The sequence below is a fragment of the Ursus americanus genome, chromosome 7 (genome assembly GCF_024610735.1).
Source record: "Ursus americanus isolate L20-20 chromosome 7, mUrsAme1.1.p, whole genome shotgun sequence".
Taxonomy (NCBI): domain Eukaryota; kingdom Metazoa; phylum Chordata; class Mammalia; order Carnivora; family Ursidae; genus Ursus; species Ursus americanus.
The window spans coordinates 35,050,035-35,070,079 of NC_142133.1; the positions used below are offsets into that span (position 1 = coordinate 35,050,035).

General features: G+C 47.1%; 1 long non-coding RNA gene across 1 annotated transcript in view; it reads right to left on the reverse strand.

Moving 5' to 3' along the window:
* The window catches only part of LOC123786017 (uncharacterized), a 65,090-nt gene extending 53,996 nt beyond the window's left edge, over positions 1–11,094 (reverse strand). The window contains exon 1 of the long non-coding RNA XR_006777856.2: positions 10,815–11,094. This is a non-coding gene — a long non-coding RNA (uncharacterized LOC123786017). The remainder of the gene's footprint in view (positions 1–10,814) is intronic.
* Positions 11,095–20,045: the final 8,951 nt, after the last annotated feature.

The window sequence follows — 20,045 nt, forward strand, 5'->3', positions numbered from 1 at the left end:
TCTTTCATTGGGTTCACTGATCCATCAAAGTTCCCTGCAAGACGAAACGTCCTGGGCCAGGAGAGAACTCTGTAGTGGGCAGCTCCAAAAATGGCTCCCAAAGACCCCCACCTCCCGGAATTGGTGCCCTGGTGGAGCCCCTCCCCTCAAATGTGGGCTATACCTGGTTTCATACTTTTTTTAAAAAAGATTTTATTTATTCGACAGAGAGAGAGAGAGCACAAGCAGGGGGAGCAGCAGGCAGAGGGAGAAGCAGGCTCCCTGGTGAGCAAGGACCCTCATGCAAGACTCGATCCCAGGACCCTGGGATCATGACCTTCACTGACTGAGCCACCCAGGCATCCCCTGGCTTCATACTTCTAATTAGGAGAAAAGAGTCAAAAGTGATGTCACTTCTGAGATTAGAAGATGATATTTCATCTTGCTCACACTTCCGCTGCCTCCTCTAGCTTGCTTGCTCTGATGAAGCCTGCTGCCACGCTATAAGCTGCCCCACGGAGAGGCCCATGTGGCAAGAAGCTGACAGGGGCCTCTGGCGGACTGGCATCAACCAGCTGAATCCTGCCGACCACCACTGAGTGCACTTGGAAGAGGCCCCGGCGCAGCTGAGCCTAGAGACGCCACTAGCCCCGGTGGGACCTTGACTGAACCTCGAGGGGCCCTGAGCCTGAGGACCCTGTCAAGCCATTCTTGACTCACAAAAACTGCAAGATAATAAATATTGTTGTTTTGAGCCACTAAAGTTTGGGGTCATTTGTTACACAGCAACAGATAACAAATCCACCCTCCGATCTGGCCTTCGGTGGTTATTAATGAAATTGTATATGTCCCTGAGCCGATGCCCACACCTGATACAACCAGAAATGTTCCCCGAAACTAAATCTTCTCCCCCAAACTCACTGTTATCTAGCACGTCTCCCAGTAAATTTAGTACATGGTTTTCAGATGGTTCAACTTGAGAATTAATGTGTGTGTGTAGAAATGGGATGGGGGACGCAGGAAGCTTCACATTATGCCAACTCTTTCATATGTAGGCAGACTCTGGAAGTCCCTTTGGAGAAAACCCTCCTTCTCATAGGAGGCAGTGGGCCACCTGTTAGCAGAGAGCAGGGACCTCCAGACTCAGGCTGGGGTTTAGTCAACACGGCTCACAGCGGGTGTGGGCATGAGAGCGGAGCAGGACGGACGCTGGCTGACCCATCACATCCCAGGGAAGCCCCCAGTCCTGAGGAAGTGGTGTGCCAGAACTCAGGGAGGCTTGACAAAACTTTCTCCTCTCTGACATTCTGTGACAGGCAGCATTCTGGAAAATGGGAGTGCTGAGTGCCAAAGGAGAGCCCAGCTGCTTGTCCCAAACCTGGCAACATGGACAGGATGGTCTTCTCTGAAGATCTAATTGGGAAAAGACACCAAGGGCTCCAAAGAGGAACCCACCAAAAGAAAAAGAGGAAGCGGTTGTTTGTTTGCTTGTTTGTATGTTTGTTTGTTGGAGGGGAGATAATCTGGGCTGACTCGAACAAGCCAAGGGCCATAGAGGAGGCTGGTTCCCATGGGCCCGAGGGGGAGGCTGGAGCCTGTCCGGACCCTCCCATCCCCTCTGACGGGGAGCTCAGAGTTCCAGTCCCTCTGGGCCTGGCATGCAAAGCTTTGAGTGTGAGTGTGTTCTCAGAGGGCCAAAACTTGGAGCACAGTGTGGGACCTCATGAGTTCAGTTCCGAGCAGATTTGGGAGGTGAGATCTCCAAATTAAAATAACCAGAGCCTGAATAAATGGGTCTTGAAATCATGGGAGTTCAAAACTGGAGATAAGGACTTTTTTCATTGTGGTAATATATACATAACACAAAATTTACCATTTTAACCATTTTTAAGAGGACAATTCAGTAACGTAAGCACATTCACACTGTTGTGCAAACACCACCATCATCCATCTGCAGAACTCTTTTCATCTTGTAAAAACTGAACTCTGTGTCCACTAAGTGATAACTCCCCACCCCTCCGTCCCCCCAGCGCTTAGTAACTGCCCAGCCCTAGTCTCCCTTCTGTCTGTATGCATTTGCCTATTCTAAGATCTTCATAAAAGTAGACTCATATAATATTTGTACTTTTGTGTCTTTCTTTCACTTAGCATAATGTCTTCAAGGTTCATTTCTGTTGTAGCACGATGAGAACGTCATTCCTTTTCAAGATTTATTACTATTCTATTGTACATATACTGTTGATCTTTGAACAACACTGGGGGTTGGGGTACCGACCCTCAGCACAATAAAAAAAATCTGCAAATAGGGGCGCCTGGGTGACTCAGTCAGTTAAGCATCTGACTCTTGATCTCAGCTTAGGTCTTAATCTCAGCACTGTGAGTTCAAGCCCTGCCTTGGGCTCCATCTGGGTGTGGAGCCTATTTAAAAAAAAAAAAAAATTTATTTTTTTAAATCTGCATACAACTTTTACTCCCTAAAAACTTAACTACTAATAGTCTACTGGTGGCTGGAAAGCTTACTGATAACACGAACAATCAATTAACACATATTTTGTATATGTACTATATACTACATTCTTACAATAAAGTAAGCTAGAGAAAAAAATATCCAGAAAATCATAGGAGAAACTATGTTTACAGTACTGTACCATATTAATTTTAAAACTGCATAGAAGCGGACCCACTAAGTTCAAACTCATGTTGTTGGAGGGTCAACTGTATACAATATTTTGATTATCCATGCATCTGTCAATGGACATCTGGATTGCTTCCACCTTTTGGCAACTACGAATAACGTCACTATAAATACGGTTGTACGAATATCTATCTGAGTCCCTGTTCTCAATTCCCTTGGGTGTATACCTAGATAAGTAATTGCTGAATCATATGGTAATCATTTACCTAACTTTTTAAGGAACTGCCATATTACTTTCCACAACAGCTGCACCATTTTGCATTCCCATCAGCAAGGCACAAGAGTTCCAGTTTCTCCACATCCTCACCAACACTTGTGTCTGTTGTTTTTCATTGTAGCCATCCTAATGGGTATGAGGTGATATCTCTTTATGGTTTAGATTTTCGTTTCCCTGACAATGAGTGATGTTTACGATTGTTTCATGTGCTTGTTGGCCATTTGCATAGAAATTATGAATTTCTGAGTTGTAAGCAGATAGGTGCTAACGTTGTGAGTGGTGCCCACTGCTACTTTCCCATCCAGTATTCATCTTTTCTCTCTTCCCATTGCATATTCTTGTCTGCCAGTTTGTTTGTTTGTTTTCAGGTCTGTATTGTGCCTGGCTAGACGACTCACTTCCCATGACAGTCTGGTAGCTAGAAGAGGCTGTGGACCTGGTTCTGAAACAGGAGTTCTGGGGGGAATCGGAAAAAGATAGCTTTGGTGAAATGTAACACAGTCAGTCAGCATCTTCTTTTTGCCACTTTCCCATGTTCTTTGTCCTACCTGGAATGCAGATGTGACGCCTGAAGATGTGGCAGCCCTATTGCACCAGACAGAAAAGAGCCACGCATGAAGGCTAGCAAAGCAGGCATGTAAAAGTCAGCCCTGGAGTGATGGCCTGCCCCCACACTCCCTGTTCCCTGAGAAAGATGAGCCCCCTGCTTCTATCAGCCACCACTTGTTGGGTTTCTACCACATGCAGCCAAACACAATCCTAACTGACCTATCCTGGGAGTGGATCCACTCAGGTGAGTGTACAGAGGAAAGAAGACAAGAGAGGGGTGCCCTGGGAATTGCTGGGAGATGACAGAAGGCAGCAGATGAGTCACCCAGAGAAGGGACTAATGAGGAGTGATGAAATGAACGTTTTAACATGAGGTTATGAAGAAATAAACCCACAATTATATGGTCCATTAGTCTTTGACAAAGGAGATAAGAATATGCAATGGGAAGAAGTTTCTTCAACAAATGATGTTGGGAAAACTGGACAGCTACATGCAAAAGTGTGAAACTAGACCACTTTCTTACATCATGCACAAAATAAATTCAAAATGGATTGAGGATGTAAATGTGAGACCTGAGGGGCGCCTGGGTGGCACAGCGGTTAAGCGCCTGCCTTCGGCTCAGGGCGTGATCCTGGCGTTGTGGGATCGAGCCCCACATCAGGCTCCTCCACTTTGAGCCTGCTTCTTCCTCTCCCACTCCCCCTGCTTGTGTTCCCTCTCTCGCTGGCTGTCTCTATCTCTGTCAAAATAAATGGGTAAAATCTTTAAAAAAAAAAAAAAAAGTGAGACCTGAAACCAGAAACATCCTAGAAGAGAGCATAGGCAGTCATTTCTCTGACATGAGCTCTAGCAACGTTTTTCTAGATATGTCTCCTGATGCAAGGGAAACAAAAGCAAAAACAAACTATTGGGACCATAGCAAAATAAAAAGCTTCTGCACAGCAAAGGAAATAATCAACAAAACTAAAAGACAACCGCTATGAGAAAAGATACTTGCAAATGACATATCTGATAAGGGGTTAATAACCAAAATATACAAAGAATTTCTACAACTAGGGGTGCCTGGGTGGTGCAGTCGTTAAGCGTCTGCCTTTGGCTCAGGGCGTGATCCCGGCGTTCTGGGATCGAGCCCCACGTCAGGCTCCTCCGCTGGGAGCCTGCTTCTTCCTCTCCCACTCCCCCTGCTTGTGTTCCCTCTCTCGCTGGCTGTCTCTATCTCTGTCAAATAAATAAATAAGACCTTTAAAAAAAAAAAAGAATTTCTACAACTCAACACCAAAAAACACAAATAATCCAATTAGAAATGGACAGAAGACATGAATAGATATTTTTCCAAAGAAGACATACAGACAGCCAATAAACACATGAAAAGATGCTCAGCATCACTCATCATCAGGGAAATGCAAATCAAAACCACAATGAAGGGTATCTGGCTGGCTCAGTCAGTAGAGCATGCAATTCTTGATTGCAGGGTTGTAAGGCTGAGCCCCATGGTGCGTGTAGAGAGTACTTAAAAATAAAATCTTGGGGTCTGGGTGGCTCAGTCAGTTAAGCATCTGCCTTTGGCTCTGGTCTTGATCCCAGGGTCCTTGGATTGAGCCCCACGTTCAGCTCTCTGCTCAGCGGGGAGCCTGCTTCTCCTCATCCCTCTACCTGCTGTTCCCCCTGCTTGTGCCCTCTCTTTCTCTCTGTCAAATAAATACATAAAATCTTTAAAAATAAAATAAAACCTTAAAAAACAAACCCACTCACAGGGCGGCTGGGTGGCTCAGTTGGTTCAGTGTTCGACTCTTGATTTCAGCCCAAGTCATGAGCTCAGGGTTGTGAGAATGAGCCCTGCATTGGCTCTGCGTGCAGCAGAAGTCTGCTTGAAATTCTCTCTCTCCCTCCCCCTCTGCCCCAACAGCTGCTCAAGCACACACATGTGCTCACTCTCTCTCTTAAATAAACAAAGCCTTTAAAAAAGCATACACGCACACACACACACACACACACACACGAGATATCACCTCACACCTGTCAGAATGGCTAAAATAAAAATACAAGAAACAATAAGTGTTGATGAGGATGTGGAGAAAAAGGAACCCTTATACGCTATTGGTGGGAATGCAAACTGGTGAAGCCACTGTGAAAAACAGTATGGAGGTTCCCCAAAAAATCAAAAATACAACTACCATTTGATCCAGTAATTGCACAACTGGGTATTTACCCAAAGAATATGAAAACACTAATTTGAAAGGATATACGTACCTCTATGTTTACTGCAGCATTATTTTTAGTAGCCAACTATGGAAGCAGCCCAGTGTCCATCAATAGATGAATGGATGAAGAAGATGGTGTGTGTGTGTGTGTGTGTGTGTCTGTGTGTGTGTGTATTTGTGTGTATACATATATTATATGTGTGTGTGTGTATATACACACACACATACACACACACATACACAATGGAATATTACTCAGCCATAAAAAAGAACGAAATCTTGCCATTTGCACCAACATGGACAGATATAGAGGTATAATGCTAAGTCAAATAAGCCAGTCAGAGAAAGACGAATACCATACAATTTCACTCATATGTAGAATTTAAGAAACAAAACAAAAGAAAAATAAAGAGACAAACCAAGAAACAGACTCTTAAATCTAGAGAACAAACTGATGGGAGGTGGAGGGGGGGACAGGGGAAATAGGTGATGGGGATTAAGAGCGCACTTACTGTGATGAGCACTGAGCCATGTACAGAGGTGTTGAATCACTGCACTGTATACACGAAACTAATAGAACACTGTGTGTTAACTATCTTGGAATTAAAATGTTTAAAAATAAAAAACAAATAAACATGAGGTTATGATAGCAAATGAATGAAGGGAAGAAAGAGCATCAGTGAGTTAGAAGCTGAAGAAACATCCAGTAAGGGAAGCACTGGGAAGCATGAATTCAACAGAAATGGGACCCCAGGGCCTCAGAGGCATGTCGGGTTGAGGACTGATTAAGAGGAAAGGGACAGAGTGTGAGCGGTCCAACGAAGTATTTTTAAAGATGAGAAACACTTGAAGTGCCGATGGTTGGAACCAGAAGACAGGCAGGGGTTGACAGTTTAGAAGAATGAGGATCCTGCTAGCTGTCTCCTTTTTTGGTCAGTGACAGAATCCTTCAGCTGTTAACTGGACACTAGTTTCCCAGGATAGTCATGTTTCCCCGCCTCCCATATAGCTAGGTCTGGTCATCTGACTTATTTGAGCCAATACGATACCTGCCAAACTTACATGAGACATTTCAAGGTTATTTCCTTAAGGACACTTATTCCGCACATTCTCTCCCTTCCTGTTTGCTAAGAAGTTGCAGCAGCTACTTTGGACCCAAGAAAGACATCACCGACAGAGGTTGGCAGAATCGGTCCCCTGGCCTGGGTTCCTGGGTGACCTTGACATTGTAGAGTGGGGCCTCACCCGCCTTAACTGCCCACCTAGCTCTGCAGCAGAATATGAGGGAGTAAGAACGCTTCTGTCTTAGTTAAGCCACTGCATCAGGAACTCTGTGAAAGCAGCCTAGCTTCCTAACACAGATGGCAGACGAGCCTGAAGAACGGCCATCAGTGTAGGGGTGAATGAGGCCCTGTATGAATGAATGAAAGTTTGGTTTACAAATTTAAATGTATTCAGTTTAAATGTCACCTTTTATTTTGAGAGGACATCCTTCCTACATTTTTTTATATTCAAATGTACTTCCTCTTAAGCACAACAAAGGTTGAGTGAGGCCCAGGTTGGGAGGAAGGGATTGACTGTAAAGGAGCATGAGGAAACTTTCTAGGATGAGGAAGCCATTTCATATCCTGATGATGGAAGTTAGTATACAATTATTTAGAGTTATCAAAATTGCTCAAATTTTAAATGGATGAATTGTTTTGTATGCAAACAACACTGTGATTTTTAAAAAATCATTACAATGAAAAAGTGCTCCTTCTTCTATAAAAATATTAAGAAGGGGCGCCTGGGTGGCACAACGGTTAAGCGTCTGCCTTCGGCTCAGGGCGTGATGCTGGCGTTATGGGATCGAGCCCCACATCAGGCTCCTCCGCTATGAGCCTGCTTCTTCCTCTCCCGCTCCCCCTGCTTGTGTTCCCTCTCTCGCTGGCTGTCTCTATCTCTGTCGAATAAATAAATAAAATCTTTAAAAAAATATATTAAGAAAAGTAAAAATTGGTTGTCATTTTTCAAGATGTATTTGGGAACATAAAAATGAGGCAACCTTATGTGGATCCCCAAATTTTTTCAAAATTTTCAGGGCTGAAAAACTGACAAGCCTGAGAGCCCCTGTATTGGTTATCTAGAGCTGTCTAATAAATTATTCAAAAAATTAGCAGTTTATAAACACTTATTATTTCACAGTTCCTATGAGCTGGGAATCTGGATGGGCTTCCCTAGGTCCTCTGGCTCAGAGGCTCTCAATCAAGGTGTCTGCTGGGGCTGCAGTCTCATCTGAAGGCTTGACTGAGGAAGGGTTTGCTTCCAGGCTGACTCACAGGGTTGTTGGCAGGACTCAGTTCCTCTCAGGCTCTTAGACTGAGGAAATCTGTTCCTTGCTTTACGAGCCTCTCTGTAGGGCAGCTCACTGTATGGCAGCCTGCTTCTAGGAGAGCAAGTAAGTGAGGGAGCAAGAGAGGACAAGACAGAACGAGAGACTTTTTAAAGGCTGCCTCCCACAGCCATCGGTCTCAACATGGGGGAGCCAGGTTTGGCGGAACGGCAAGCCTCCTCCGGTGTGACAGGAGAAGTGGGGGGGGAGGCTGGGAGCTGCTATTCCTACCTGTGTAGTTATATGTAGTTACAGTGTCATGTTACGTAGCGTTGTTATTTGTTGGAAGCTGAGGGGGGTGGATTATTGGTTCTATTTTCTCCCGGAATTAGGGCAGCTGCCAAGAACAGAGGGCAAGGGGTACCATAGGAGGTTGAAGGGAATGGAGGGCTTTAAAATAGCTGGTGTGGGGAAAGGGGGACAGACATGAGCACAGAACCCCGTGTGGTGCTCCAGCTGGGACCTGAGCCTGGAGGCGTTAAGCCCCAGGTAAGCTACACCCTAAGGCTCCAAGCAGCCTGTGTCCAAAGGAGGAGTCCATACTGAAATCCACCCCTGAGGCAGATTTGCCTTTTTCTGAGAAAACCACCTGTGTGCAGCCAAGGCCCATACGTGATGCCCGCGGGGACGTGGGCAGCCACCAGCATCCTGAATGTGGATGTTCTGAGCAAATGTGAGTTTCCCCTGATGCTGAGGGGCTGGATTCGTGATATGCTCCACACACGGATACGGGCTATGCGGCTGCTGCTGCGCTGTGGCCCTGCGGTGCCCACCCTGTCGGGCCGTCCCTGCCGGAGGGGCTGCTGTCCCTCTCCAGAACTGGATGAGCGACCTCTCTGTCAGATGTCCTGGGAAAGGCAGATCCTCGCACAGGAAATGAGAGGATCTGAGTCCCAGGCTGCAGTGAAAAGGCATTTCCTCCAGTGTCTGGGCCTGGGGACAAAGTAAGGTCTGTCCCAAAGGTGAATTCAAGTCTCCACTCTCTCTCCTGCTTGAAGGCCTGGGTGCAGTGAGGACAGACAGGGCCCACCCTTGGGAGGAAAGAGGCTGGCCATTACCACGCTGCAGGGAGGCCCATGCTCCCGAAGACGGGCTGGTAGCCCTACAGAGCCACCGCCTCCGGTGCGGGGTTACCCAGGATGCTCTGCATCTCACTGCCTCCGCCTGTCCAGGCCGCCCGTACAGCCCTCTTCAAAACGTCAGCCTGCTCTCAGCTGCACTGCCGGGCATGAAGAGAAAAGCTTCCCCACCCTTCTGCAGGGGACAGCAGGAAAGAGAGCCAAGTCCTGTTTTCCAAGCCAGGGCAGCCTCGTACTGTTGTGATGTGGAGGCAGAACCAGGACCACCGAGATGGGCTCTTCTAGGACGGCGCGCTGAGCAAGGCTCAGGAGAGTGGAGGCTTGCTGTGGGGGTGGAGACCAGGGCCCCTGTGGGCAGTGGGCTGTGAAGTTGACTGAAACGTGGTTTGACTCTAGTAGGAAACTGCTTCAAGTCACACAATACTGGTCAAACACTGACAGGCCGATCAGGCATTGTGGGGGTCAAGGCCAAGGCTTGATTGACTCATTTGTACCTACGGGTGGGTGTGGCCAGCACTCCCTGCCTCATCTCCTAGCCCAGCTCCTCTCGGCTCAGATCAGCTCTCCCCCAGACCTTCACCAAGCCAGCTCCTCCAAGCCCACCACACAGATGAGCCCACGAGCTGGCCGCCTCAGAGGCTGCACAGCTGCCCTTCTCTCCCCCAGGGCATTGCTCACTGAGCAAGAAGCAAGCATTTGAATGAGCAGACCCAACTTCCAAATCAAGGCAGAAATCCTGCTCACCTTGGACCCTCGTTGTAGCTATAGCCAGAGACTGTAGAACTGTATAAAACTTCTGGACGTAGGAGACTCCATTTTGAAGCTCCATTTTCTTTTCCAACTAATGAACTCGAACTGGGCCAGAAGCGGCAATAGTTTTACAAGCAGTTGCTCATAAAATTTCAACAGAGCAACTGGCATTTAGATCATATGAGGACAGTAAAATTAATTAATACATACCAGGGATAGTTTCATTTGATAGCACCAATAAAATAATCAATACGATCGCCATCAGAAGCAGCCTAACTGGTCAGCACCGAATTAAAAGGAGGTTTTGTTTCTCTTCTATATCTAAATCATGTAATTACCCTTTCCTTCTTTCCCATAAAAAAATATCCTTGCTTTCCTCACATGAGATTCTGGTTACCTCAGAATCTGTGCTCCCTGAACGGCAATCCTGAGACCCCAAATAAAGGCCTTTGCTCTTTTTCAGTGTTGCCTCCTTTTCTCAGTTAATGACGACAGTGGTCTGGTCACACCACAGCCCAGGACCCTGAGGCAGACAGAGCACTTGCCTTGGGGACACCAACATTCTTTCTGGTCCCCACTGGGCTGTGGACTCAGAAATCAGCCCAGCCTAGCTGCCTGTGTTCCTTGTGCCAAAGGGGTAGCAGCCAGGGAGAAAAGCATGAGAACAATTTTAAGGAGAAAGATATTTACAGTTAGATTTCACTCTCTTGCTTTCAACACCTGAACTCGAAAGCCCCAGAAAACTGCAATTTACGATCGAATGGCAAAAGCACAACCTTCTGGCTGGGGGAGGTAGCTGTGTCAGCTTCCTGAAGGCTCTTCTCAACACCAGCTTCCTAAGGATTTAAAATGGTGGGCACGAGATGGGCTTTAGCCAGCAGCAGGGAGGAAAGACAGAGGGCATATGGGGCTTCGCACAACTGCGGGAGGGCGGTTCACGTGTAAACGCAGCGCCGAATTCAGCACACGCACCTGAGTCGGAGCCCACTTCTCTGCTGCTCCTCTTTCCCCAGGAAGCCAGGACTCCTGGATCCGGTCAAGGAGGCAGAAAGCAAGCACAGAAATCTAAAGGACAGAGAGAGACACCGCTTTCAGCCCGGGGGCCAGGGCCCTGCAGACACCAGCGCGGTTACCCCGGCCCTGACCCTGACGCAGGCTGGCCGCACCGTGCAGGCGACTAGGTCTGTGTTCAGAGCACTCCGGGGGACGTTCTGAGCTAGGAGGGGGTAGGGAGCGGGTCCAAAGCAATACGGTGCTTGCCCTGTCACTGTGGCGGGCTGGGGCCTCTGAGAAGCGCGGGTCCCCGCGACCACGGGCCCTGCGGCGTCTCCACACGCCCCCTTGTGGTCACTGCGCGCCACTGCGGCTTCTGTGGCTCGGCCGCATTGCCGGTTGTCCCGGCCACACCCGGGGGTGCGGGAGACAAAAGTATGTGGCCAGACTGGACGCCCCGTCAGCCGCCCTCCCGGAGGCAGGTCTGGGCCGCCTCAGCACCTTCCGCTCGGCCGGGTGCGTCTGGGGCTCCGGGCACAGGTGGTGGCGGCGGCGGCGGCCGCGTGGGAGGAGCCGCGGGGTGACCTCTGCCCCTCCGCTCCTGAACCCCAATCCCGGCCGGCCGGCGCCCGCGGGGCCTGAGAAGTGCCTGACGCCCGGCGGCTGCTCCCCAGTTTTCCGGGAGGAGCGGAGGGAGGCCGCGGTGGGGGTGCGCAGCGAGCGGTGACAAGGGCTCCGAGGGCTCCCCGGGGCGGCCCTGCGGTTCCGCTCCAGCCCGGGCTCCGGGCGCACCGCGCCCCGGTTCGGCCGGCGTGCTGCGCCCCGCAGGGAAGGAAAGGCCAGAAAGAGGGAGAAAGGGCCTTGCCTGGTGGCCGCATTTGTCTCCATCCTCCCGCCCGACAGCTGGGGGTCCGTGCCCGCTCGGACTGACATAGGCCGGGGAGGTACTGCCCCCTGGTGGCCTCTGGCCGTCACGGCAACTGTCTTCGTCGGCGCACCGTTCCGGGTTCCCCCAGGGAGTTTTATCCGAGCGAGCCTGTGCTTCCCCCCGCCCCGGCCCGGCCCCCTCACACCTCCCTGGGGGTGGTAGGAGAGGGTCACAATAACAGCACAAAATAGCACTTTTCTGGTTCAACCCCATCTGCAGAATTGTGGATACTGTGGATCCGGACAAGTTCCAACCAATTAGTTCAACAAATCCGAGAGGCCCCTCTGTGACATAAGCTGACCCTTTCTCTGAGCATTGCACTCCCTCTCTTCCCAGTGCTCTGTTCTGCCCCCTAACATGGCCCCTGGCCGAGGCCCTAGGGGATAAAGCTCTGCTGCTCTGTACCCTCTCAGCTCAAAGCTGCCCTTTCCCTCTCACCCTAAGTGACTTTCCTTGGGGCCCTCATGCAAATAGCCCATCAGTATTATTGCCCCGTCCCCCCACCCCTCCCCGCGGTTCCCAAATTAGAATCTCAAAACTAAAGTCCATCCTAAATTGGCAAGGCACCTTTTTTTTTTTTTCAACATTTTAAACCGACGGTACTCTCGGATACTATTTTTGACAGAGAAAGTGTTAATTGGCTATAAAGGGAAAAAGCAGAGAATGAGGACATCTGGATCCCAGCACTAGCGGTCACCAACCAAATCCGATTCTGGAGGTCTCTTTGTGCCTGGCTCGTCCCCTGTTAAAATGGCAAGGAGTGAGTGTGGAAGGCTGGAATAGTAGGACCAGTGGTGTTCATGTGGGGAAGGAGGGGAAAGGGGGTACCTGGAGAAGAAACTTGAAAAGGAGATGATGTATCAAAGGATGAGACAGGGGACATCATGGTGGTGTTTCAGGCTCACCCACTTCAGGCGCTGAGCCCTGTAGTACATGGAGGGTCTGGAACTTTGGGGTCACCGGGGAGGAGCTCATGAAGCCAGCATGCTGGCCCCGAGGAGGGGGGCATGACAGACATCCAACCCAGACCTGGCAGAAGACATGAATGGATTTGTTCTCAAAAACTTGAGCAGAACTCCTGAGGACTTTCTGAAATGCCTGTGTCATTCGGGATGTTGGGGGACACTAAGGGACCCTGAAGTTGAAGGAATACAGCTAACGGATAGACCCTGGATTGGCTGCCCCCGGGGATACCCAGGAGACATCTTCGGGGTTCATCTGGATCACGGGAATCCTGGTGCCATGCAGACATACGTCATGCACTCTGGCACCCTTGGAAGAGAACCAGCTTATTCATTAGGGAAATGCGGGAAGGGACATCAGTAGAGAAGTCTGATGCTCACGGTTGGACATGGATCCTCATGCTCCCTGCTGGCTTTGGAGACCCCAGAAGGCAGTGATGAGGCAACACCTGAAGAGACCCCCACAGGCTGCTGAGCCTCTGAACAGGTCTAGAGCCATGTCCAGATATTCAGGAGGGAGAAAAATGCAAACAGCTTGCAGAGAGAGATTCCTCATTACTCCATGTTTCTAGAAAAAGGATGCCTGAAAGCACTCTTCAAGCTCCTATCTCATACCTCAAGTATCTAGGAGGACTGAGTCTTCCTGGAGACTGTGGGGAGCAGTGTCTGATGTGCCAGAATCTGGGACCCTCTAGAGGAATGAGCATGTAAGCTGGATCCAGCCGTTCCTGAGGCCCGCCAGATTCACCCTGCCTTTCCAGGGACATGATCCAATAAATCTGCTTTTGTGCTTCAGGGCAAGAGAGTAAGATTTTTCTTTACTCATAACCAAATGAGACCTCTTACAAGAGCTTAAGACTTCACAAATGATTGGATGTGGGCTAACAAGAGGGCGACATCTCGGGCAATGGCAATATGAAGTGTGACTGATTGGGCGGGGATGAGGGGAGGCACCAGTGCTCTTAAGAGAGATGACGAAATGAGGTAGTGGGAGTACTCTGTGCTTCCGAACGCTCAGTGTGGGCCGGTCCAGTAGACTTTAGATCACGAAAGGTCTGTTCTACAGTTTCATGTGGCCGGTCAGTCTCTCTTCCAATCACTAAACACCCCTCACCCTCGCACTTCAGATCTCAGTACTTAGCACTTTGTTTTGAAGGGTATTGAGTACCTCAAGAAAACCCACACAATGATGAAATCCTACCCAAGTCCAAATGGCATGGACTAGCTACACGCAAAGAACAGAGGCCCCTGCGGATTGAGGATTATTAAATATGAAGTAGGTTTGTCAGGAAAGACCTTTGTTTATATAAACAGTAGAAGCACCACCATGGTAACCCTGCTCGGTTTGCTCTGCAGCCCAGAAAGGCCTCCTGGCCAAATTCCCGCCTCCTTTTTCGCTGCTAGCCTACATTTTTTAAAAAACATCCCCAGCCAAAATTCCATGATCTGCCTGCTTGGTTTCCAGGCCCAGAAAATATCATTTTAAAAGTGCTGGGGAACCGGTTGAGACCACTGCCAAAGCTTCTAAATGAAAGCTCATTTCTCACACACACAGTCTCACACACAAAGACACGTTCTGTTTGCCAACTACAGTATGCTTTTCCTTTTTTATGCAACCCAAGTTTCCTTGGGCCCCACAGGCCTCAGGGCCAATGAAATAACCTCAACATATGGCCGGCAATAACCCTCGTTGGCTCTGGGTTTATCTCCCACCTGCTCCCAGAGGACTCAGGCCTCCAAGGAAGTGCTGCTGAGTAAGAGGGTTCGTGCGCCACTGAACAGACCCACCGCTAGACGCAGTGTAGCCTGTCTCTGCAGCGGTCTCCGCAGGGCTCCCTTGTCACCTCTATACCCTGCCCGTCAGCCAGGCCATTTGTGTGTGGTGAAGCTGTGGACAGCCTCTTGACTTCCCTTGTGTTGTGCTCGGTGAATGTGCCCGAAACCAGGCTGCTGTACCCACTGTCTTCTTGACACTTTAAGCAGACGATGCCCCTGCTATCCAAAGAACCCAAGCACATATCCAAGGGCTGGTCCGGGTGGGGGCACCTGGCTCTTCTCCAGCAGCTAAGCTCAAAGTCATCCTGTCGAACCCACAGGAGGCTACGCAGGCCCTTACCCAAGCAGGCTTCCGGGGGAGCCCAGCCCACCGTTCAGACATGTCCAAACTCGTCTGACCCGCTAAAACCGAGTGGGGATCCTTGAATCGCCCAAGAGCAACCACGAGTGAATGCAGCAGCGACAGCCACCCTCTTGTCTGCCGCCTGAGGCAGAAGATCCAGGCCCAGGCACTGGGGAAAGGATTGCTCTGCTCCAAAGAGAAAAGTAAATTGACATCAGATCATTTTCCAACAGCTTTTCCCACTTCTTAACATTTGCCACATGGCATTCTACATTCCAGTTTCCAAAAGGACAGGAGCGTTAATAATATAAGAGAAAGAAATAAAATTAGCTGGAATCAAGAACTTAATTATTTTCAAGCATGAGACTTATGGCTGGGCCTCAAGTATGGATTTTACCCAAATGATGTTCTCGAGATACCAGGGAAACCAGATCTGCAGAGATACAGTGATGTTGCAATAAATCGAGTTAAAGTTATTAACTAAGTTTGGTCAAATGTTGGATTTTTTTTTTAACTTGTCTTGCTCTAGTTTTTACTTACTTTTAGAAGTTCTTAATATAGGATATGTAGTACCTTCTCTCTCGATTACCTACTTCCCATTCACATTTCTGGTAAATTCCACCTTCCATGTGTTACATATATTACATTTGTTACACATATTACAGGATTAAAGGTCCTTTCCTACACATCCTCTCAAGTAATAAGTGTTTAGGAGCTTCAAGGCCCCAGTTCATTCTCAACTCAGGCTTCAATTCACACATTTCCAACTCAACCCGGGGTAGGTGGGAGCCAAAAATGACTTTTAGAGAACGGCAAATTGGCCTACCCTGGTGTGTTTGAATCCAGGCATCACACCAAGAAAATGATTCCTCTGCTTAGTTCTAGCACCAGCTGAGGAGCAGGAAGAGCAGCTGAGTAACTTTCTGCATAAATCAGGCCTTTTGCATCTTTACTTTCTTCAGTGTTACAAATATTTGAACTATATTAATGATTTGATACCAATTCCAGTGTGTTTGGGGGGGGGGGATAGAGGGATTCCCCACACCACCAAGCAATTGACTCAATTTTTTTTTTTTTAAGATTTTACTTATTTGAGAGTGAGTGAGAGAGAGCACGAGAGGGGGGAGGGTTAGAGGGAGAAGCAGACTCCCCCACTGAGCAGAGAGCCCAATGCAGGAGGCTCAATCCCAGGACCCTGGGATCTTGACCTGAGCCAAAGGCAGATGCTTAACCAACCGACACCCCAGGCGCCCCGCAATTAACTCAATTCTGATGCTATCTACCCAGAGACAGCCAGATTCCACGGGGAAAGGGCTCGGTCCCACAAGACTGACCCCACTTCATGTGACAGTTTCGAGCCCAGGCTGTTACCTGTGTTTCTGACCAGACTGGCTACAAATCAGAGGTTCCCCAACACCCTCCTTGGGTTTAATTAATTTGCTAGAGCAGCTCACAGAACTCGGAGAACCCATAAACTCACTAGATAGCCAGTTTCTAACAAAAGATATTAAGGGATATGAATCAGCAGCCAGATGAAGTGATCGGTACATAGAGCCAGGGATGTAGGAAGGGGCCCGCAGCCTCCCTGCCCTCCCCCGGCACGCCGCTCTCCCTGCGCCACCCTGGGTGCGCCAACCCCGGAGGGTCTCCGGACCCCATCCTTCGTGCTTTTATGGAGGCTTCATCACAAAGCCATGATTAACTCATTCGCCATGGTGACTGGCTCAGCCTCCAGCCCCTCTCCCCTCCCTGGAAATCAAGGGATGGAACTGAAAGTTCCATTCACCTAAGCACACGGTTAGTCCCTATTCTTAGGTGACCGAGGGGCTTTCCAAAAGTCACCTCAATAACCTAACAAACGACACTTTTAGGACACTTATCACGTAGGAAATTCCAAGAATTTTAGGACTTCTATGCCAGAAACTGGACGAACAACCAAATACATATTTCTTATTATAAACCACAATACCACAATATGCAAGGTCCTTCTGCTCTTATTATTTCAGTCAGAGTCACATCTGCAGGGCACACTGTGCTCCTTTCCACACCACCATCCAAACAACAGACTTCAGGAGTTTGGCCCAGGAATATAAAGAGATAAACGGCTGCTGAACACTGTAATGAGGATAAATCTAAATGAATACTGTATAAAATAATAAAGTCTTATGAGGTTAAATAAAAATATAATTAAAATATATGTTAAAAATAACATGTTAACGTATATTAGGAAAAATAGATTAACTTTAGAATTTGATGCCTAATATACGACTATTGTAATTTCTATAGAAATCCCTAAAAGAACAGAAACAGACTGTAACATCCAAACAGAAGTGAAAAAAATGGGACGATGAAAAAATATTTAACCCAAGATGAGGCAAAAAAATAGAGAGAGGGGGAAAGAGAAACCAAACAGAGCTGGCAGGTCAAAAAGAAAGCACAAAATAAAATGACAGATAGGAATCTAAGATATGTTTTTAAATGTAAATTAACTAAATGCTCTATTTGAAAGACAAACATTTCAAACTGGGTTTTTAAAACTCCAATAATATGCTGTTTGCAAGAGTTTAAATCTAAAAAAAGAAAGGCTGAAAATCAAAAGATGAAAAATATGTATCATGCAAATATTAACCAGAAGAAAGTTGGTGTGACTATATTACTAGGTGACAAGCTGAATTTTATTTCGTTTTTTAAAGGTTTATTTATTTATTTTTATTTTATTTATTTATTTATTTTATGGAGGGAGGGAGGGAAGGGGCAAGGGAGAAGGAGAGCGAGTCCCCAAGCCGACTCCCTGCTAAGCACACAGCCTGATGTGGGTGGGGCTCGATGTCATGACCCTGAGATCAGGACCTGAGCTGAAACCAACAGTTGGCCACTTAACCAACTGGGCCACCCAGGCACCCTGACAAGCTGAATTTTAAAGTAAAAGTTTACAACTAGAGGATGAAGGGGGTTCTTTAATAAGAAAAATGTTCATCAACAACAGCTTTAAACACGCATACATCTCATTATAACATCAAAATATGTAGAGCAAATATATGAGAAGAAATCTATAAAGTTGCATGAGAAGAGATGAGAGGATTCCACCACAGCAAATGTTAACACGCCTCTCAGAACTGAATGTATGAGCAAACAAAACAACCAATGAGGGTACAGAAGATCTGACCCACACAACTGACCATCGACCCTAATGGGCCCACTGAATAGCATTCCAGCAACAGCATAATACATTCACTAAATTCAAGCACACACAGAACACCTGGAAAAAATTGACCATATACCAGACTAAAAGCAAGTATTTGAGAGATTAAAATAATTCAGAGCATGTTCTCTGACCATGTTAGATACCAGTAACAAAATGGTAACTAGAATGATATGTTTGAAAATTAAGAAACAGTTTAAGTAGCCCATGAGTCAAAGAACTCGCAATGGAAATTAGAAAAATATCTTGCACTGAGTAACCCAAATACTACACATCACAACATAAAGCAATTTGTAGAGGGAAATTTAAAGCCTAAAAATGCCGGATTGAATTTCTCCTAGGAAGGCAACATAACCCACTTCATTAACAGATTAAAGGAGGAAAATAATGTGATGTCAGTAGAAGCTTTTGATAAAACCTAAGCAGCCATACAGGATCGAAAGACAAACTCTTAGCAAACTAAGAATAGGGAAAAACAAAAAACTTCCTTAACCTGATAAAGGGTGTCTACAAAAATCTACAGCAAATATAATACCTAATGGTAAAATGTTGAAAGTCTTCCTTTGAGATTAGAAGCACGAACAAGGAAGTTCCCATTACCGTTTCTATTCAAATTGTACTGGATGTCCTGGGCAGCCAAGTAAGGCAAAAAAAAAAAAAAAAAAAAAAATTTTTTTTAATGTGTAAGGATTAGTAGGGAAGAAACAAACCCAGTATTATTCACAGGCAACATAATAGTGCACATAGAAAATATCCACTAGAAATAAGTGAATTTAGCAAAGTCATAGCAAAACAAAGTCAACATACAGAATTTCATTTTATTTTCTATACCATCCAAAAAAAAAGAGCTGGAAAATGTAAGTTTAATTTTTTATTTTTTTGTAAATTTTTTAAAAGTGACATTGATAAGAACAAAAATTATCAAGTACCTAGAAATAAATACAACAAAAGATGTGCAAGTTCTCGGAATCTGTTTCCTTGTGGCTGCTGTAATTAAATTTACCACAAATTCGGTGATTTAAAACAACGGAGATTTATTCTCTTACAGTGCTGGAGGCCAAGTGTCCAAAACCGGTATCACGGAGTTGAAATCAAGGTGTTGGTAGGGCCATGCTCCCACTGGAGACTCCAGGGAAAAATCCATTTCTTGCCTCTTCAGCTTCTGGTGGCTGCACCATTCCCAAATCGGCCTCTGGTCAAAATGCTGGACAGCTTCTTGTGCATCAAATCTCTCTCCTACTTAGCATAGTCGTCTTTATAAATTTGATTCTGTCATTTGTCATTTTGTTTTTCTCACTTAGGATAGCATGTTTGTGATTTTGGATTTTGAGCTTGTTTCTTGGAATACTGTGGGAAGGCTTTGAGGCTTACACTGAAAGTTCATTGTTCCAGAAAAGATTCAGGTTTGCTTCTCCTAGGTGCCTGAGGGCTCCATCAATTCGGGGTCACTGTGAATGACCTCTCAGATTGAGGTTTTTTAGGACAAACGGGAAAGGCCAACAGTGACACAAAACCTGCATGGGGTCTAGCTGTGGTAAGGAATTCCCGTGGGAGACTCATCCCCCATCCACCACAACCGAGGCTGAGGCCCGCCTTTTCCCTGGTCGTAACCCTCTCTGACAGACTTCCTGGGTTACTCTTTGCCAAGAATGCTTTCCATTTTGCTGACTTCCCCCCTTTCTCCAGACTGTGGCTTTGCCTCGGGCCCCCACGCACAGCCCATTAGCATTGAAAAGATCTAGCCTCCCGGAGATCAACAGACACCCCCCCCCCTCCCAGGGTTGCCATCAGAGTCAGTACTCCACGAAATGCTTTCTTACTTTTTGCTTTGGAGAATTTTTTTTTCCTTGAGTTTTCTTTTGCCTTTTCTATCCAGCATTAATTTTTCTATCTCGGGAATTTCCTCATGTTATCTCGTCTTCAATATTGCCAGAAACTCCTGCTGCCACCTTTCTACCCAAATGGGCCCCTAATTTAGGTACGAGAATGGAGAACGGAG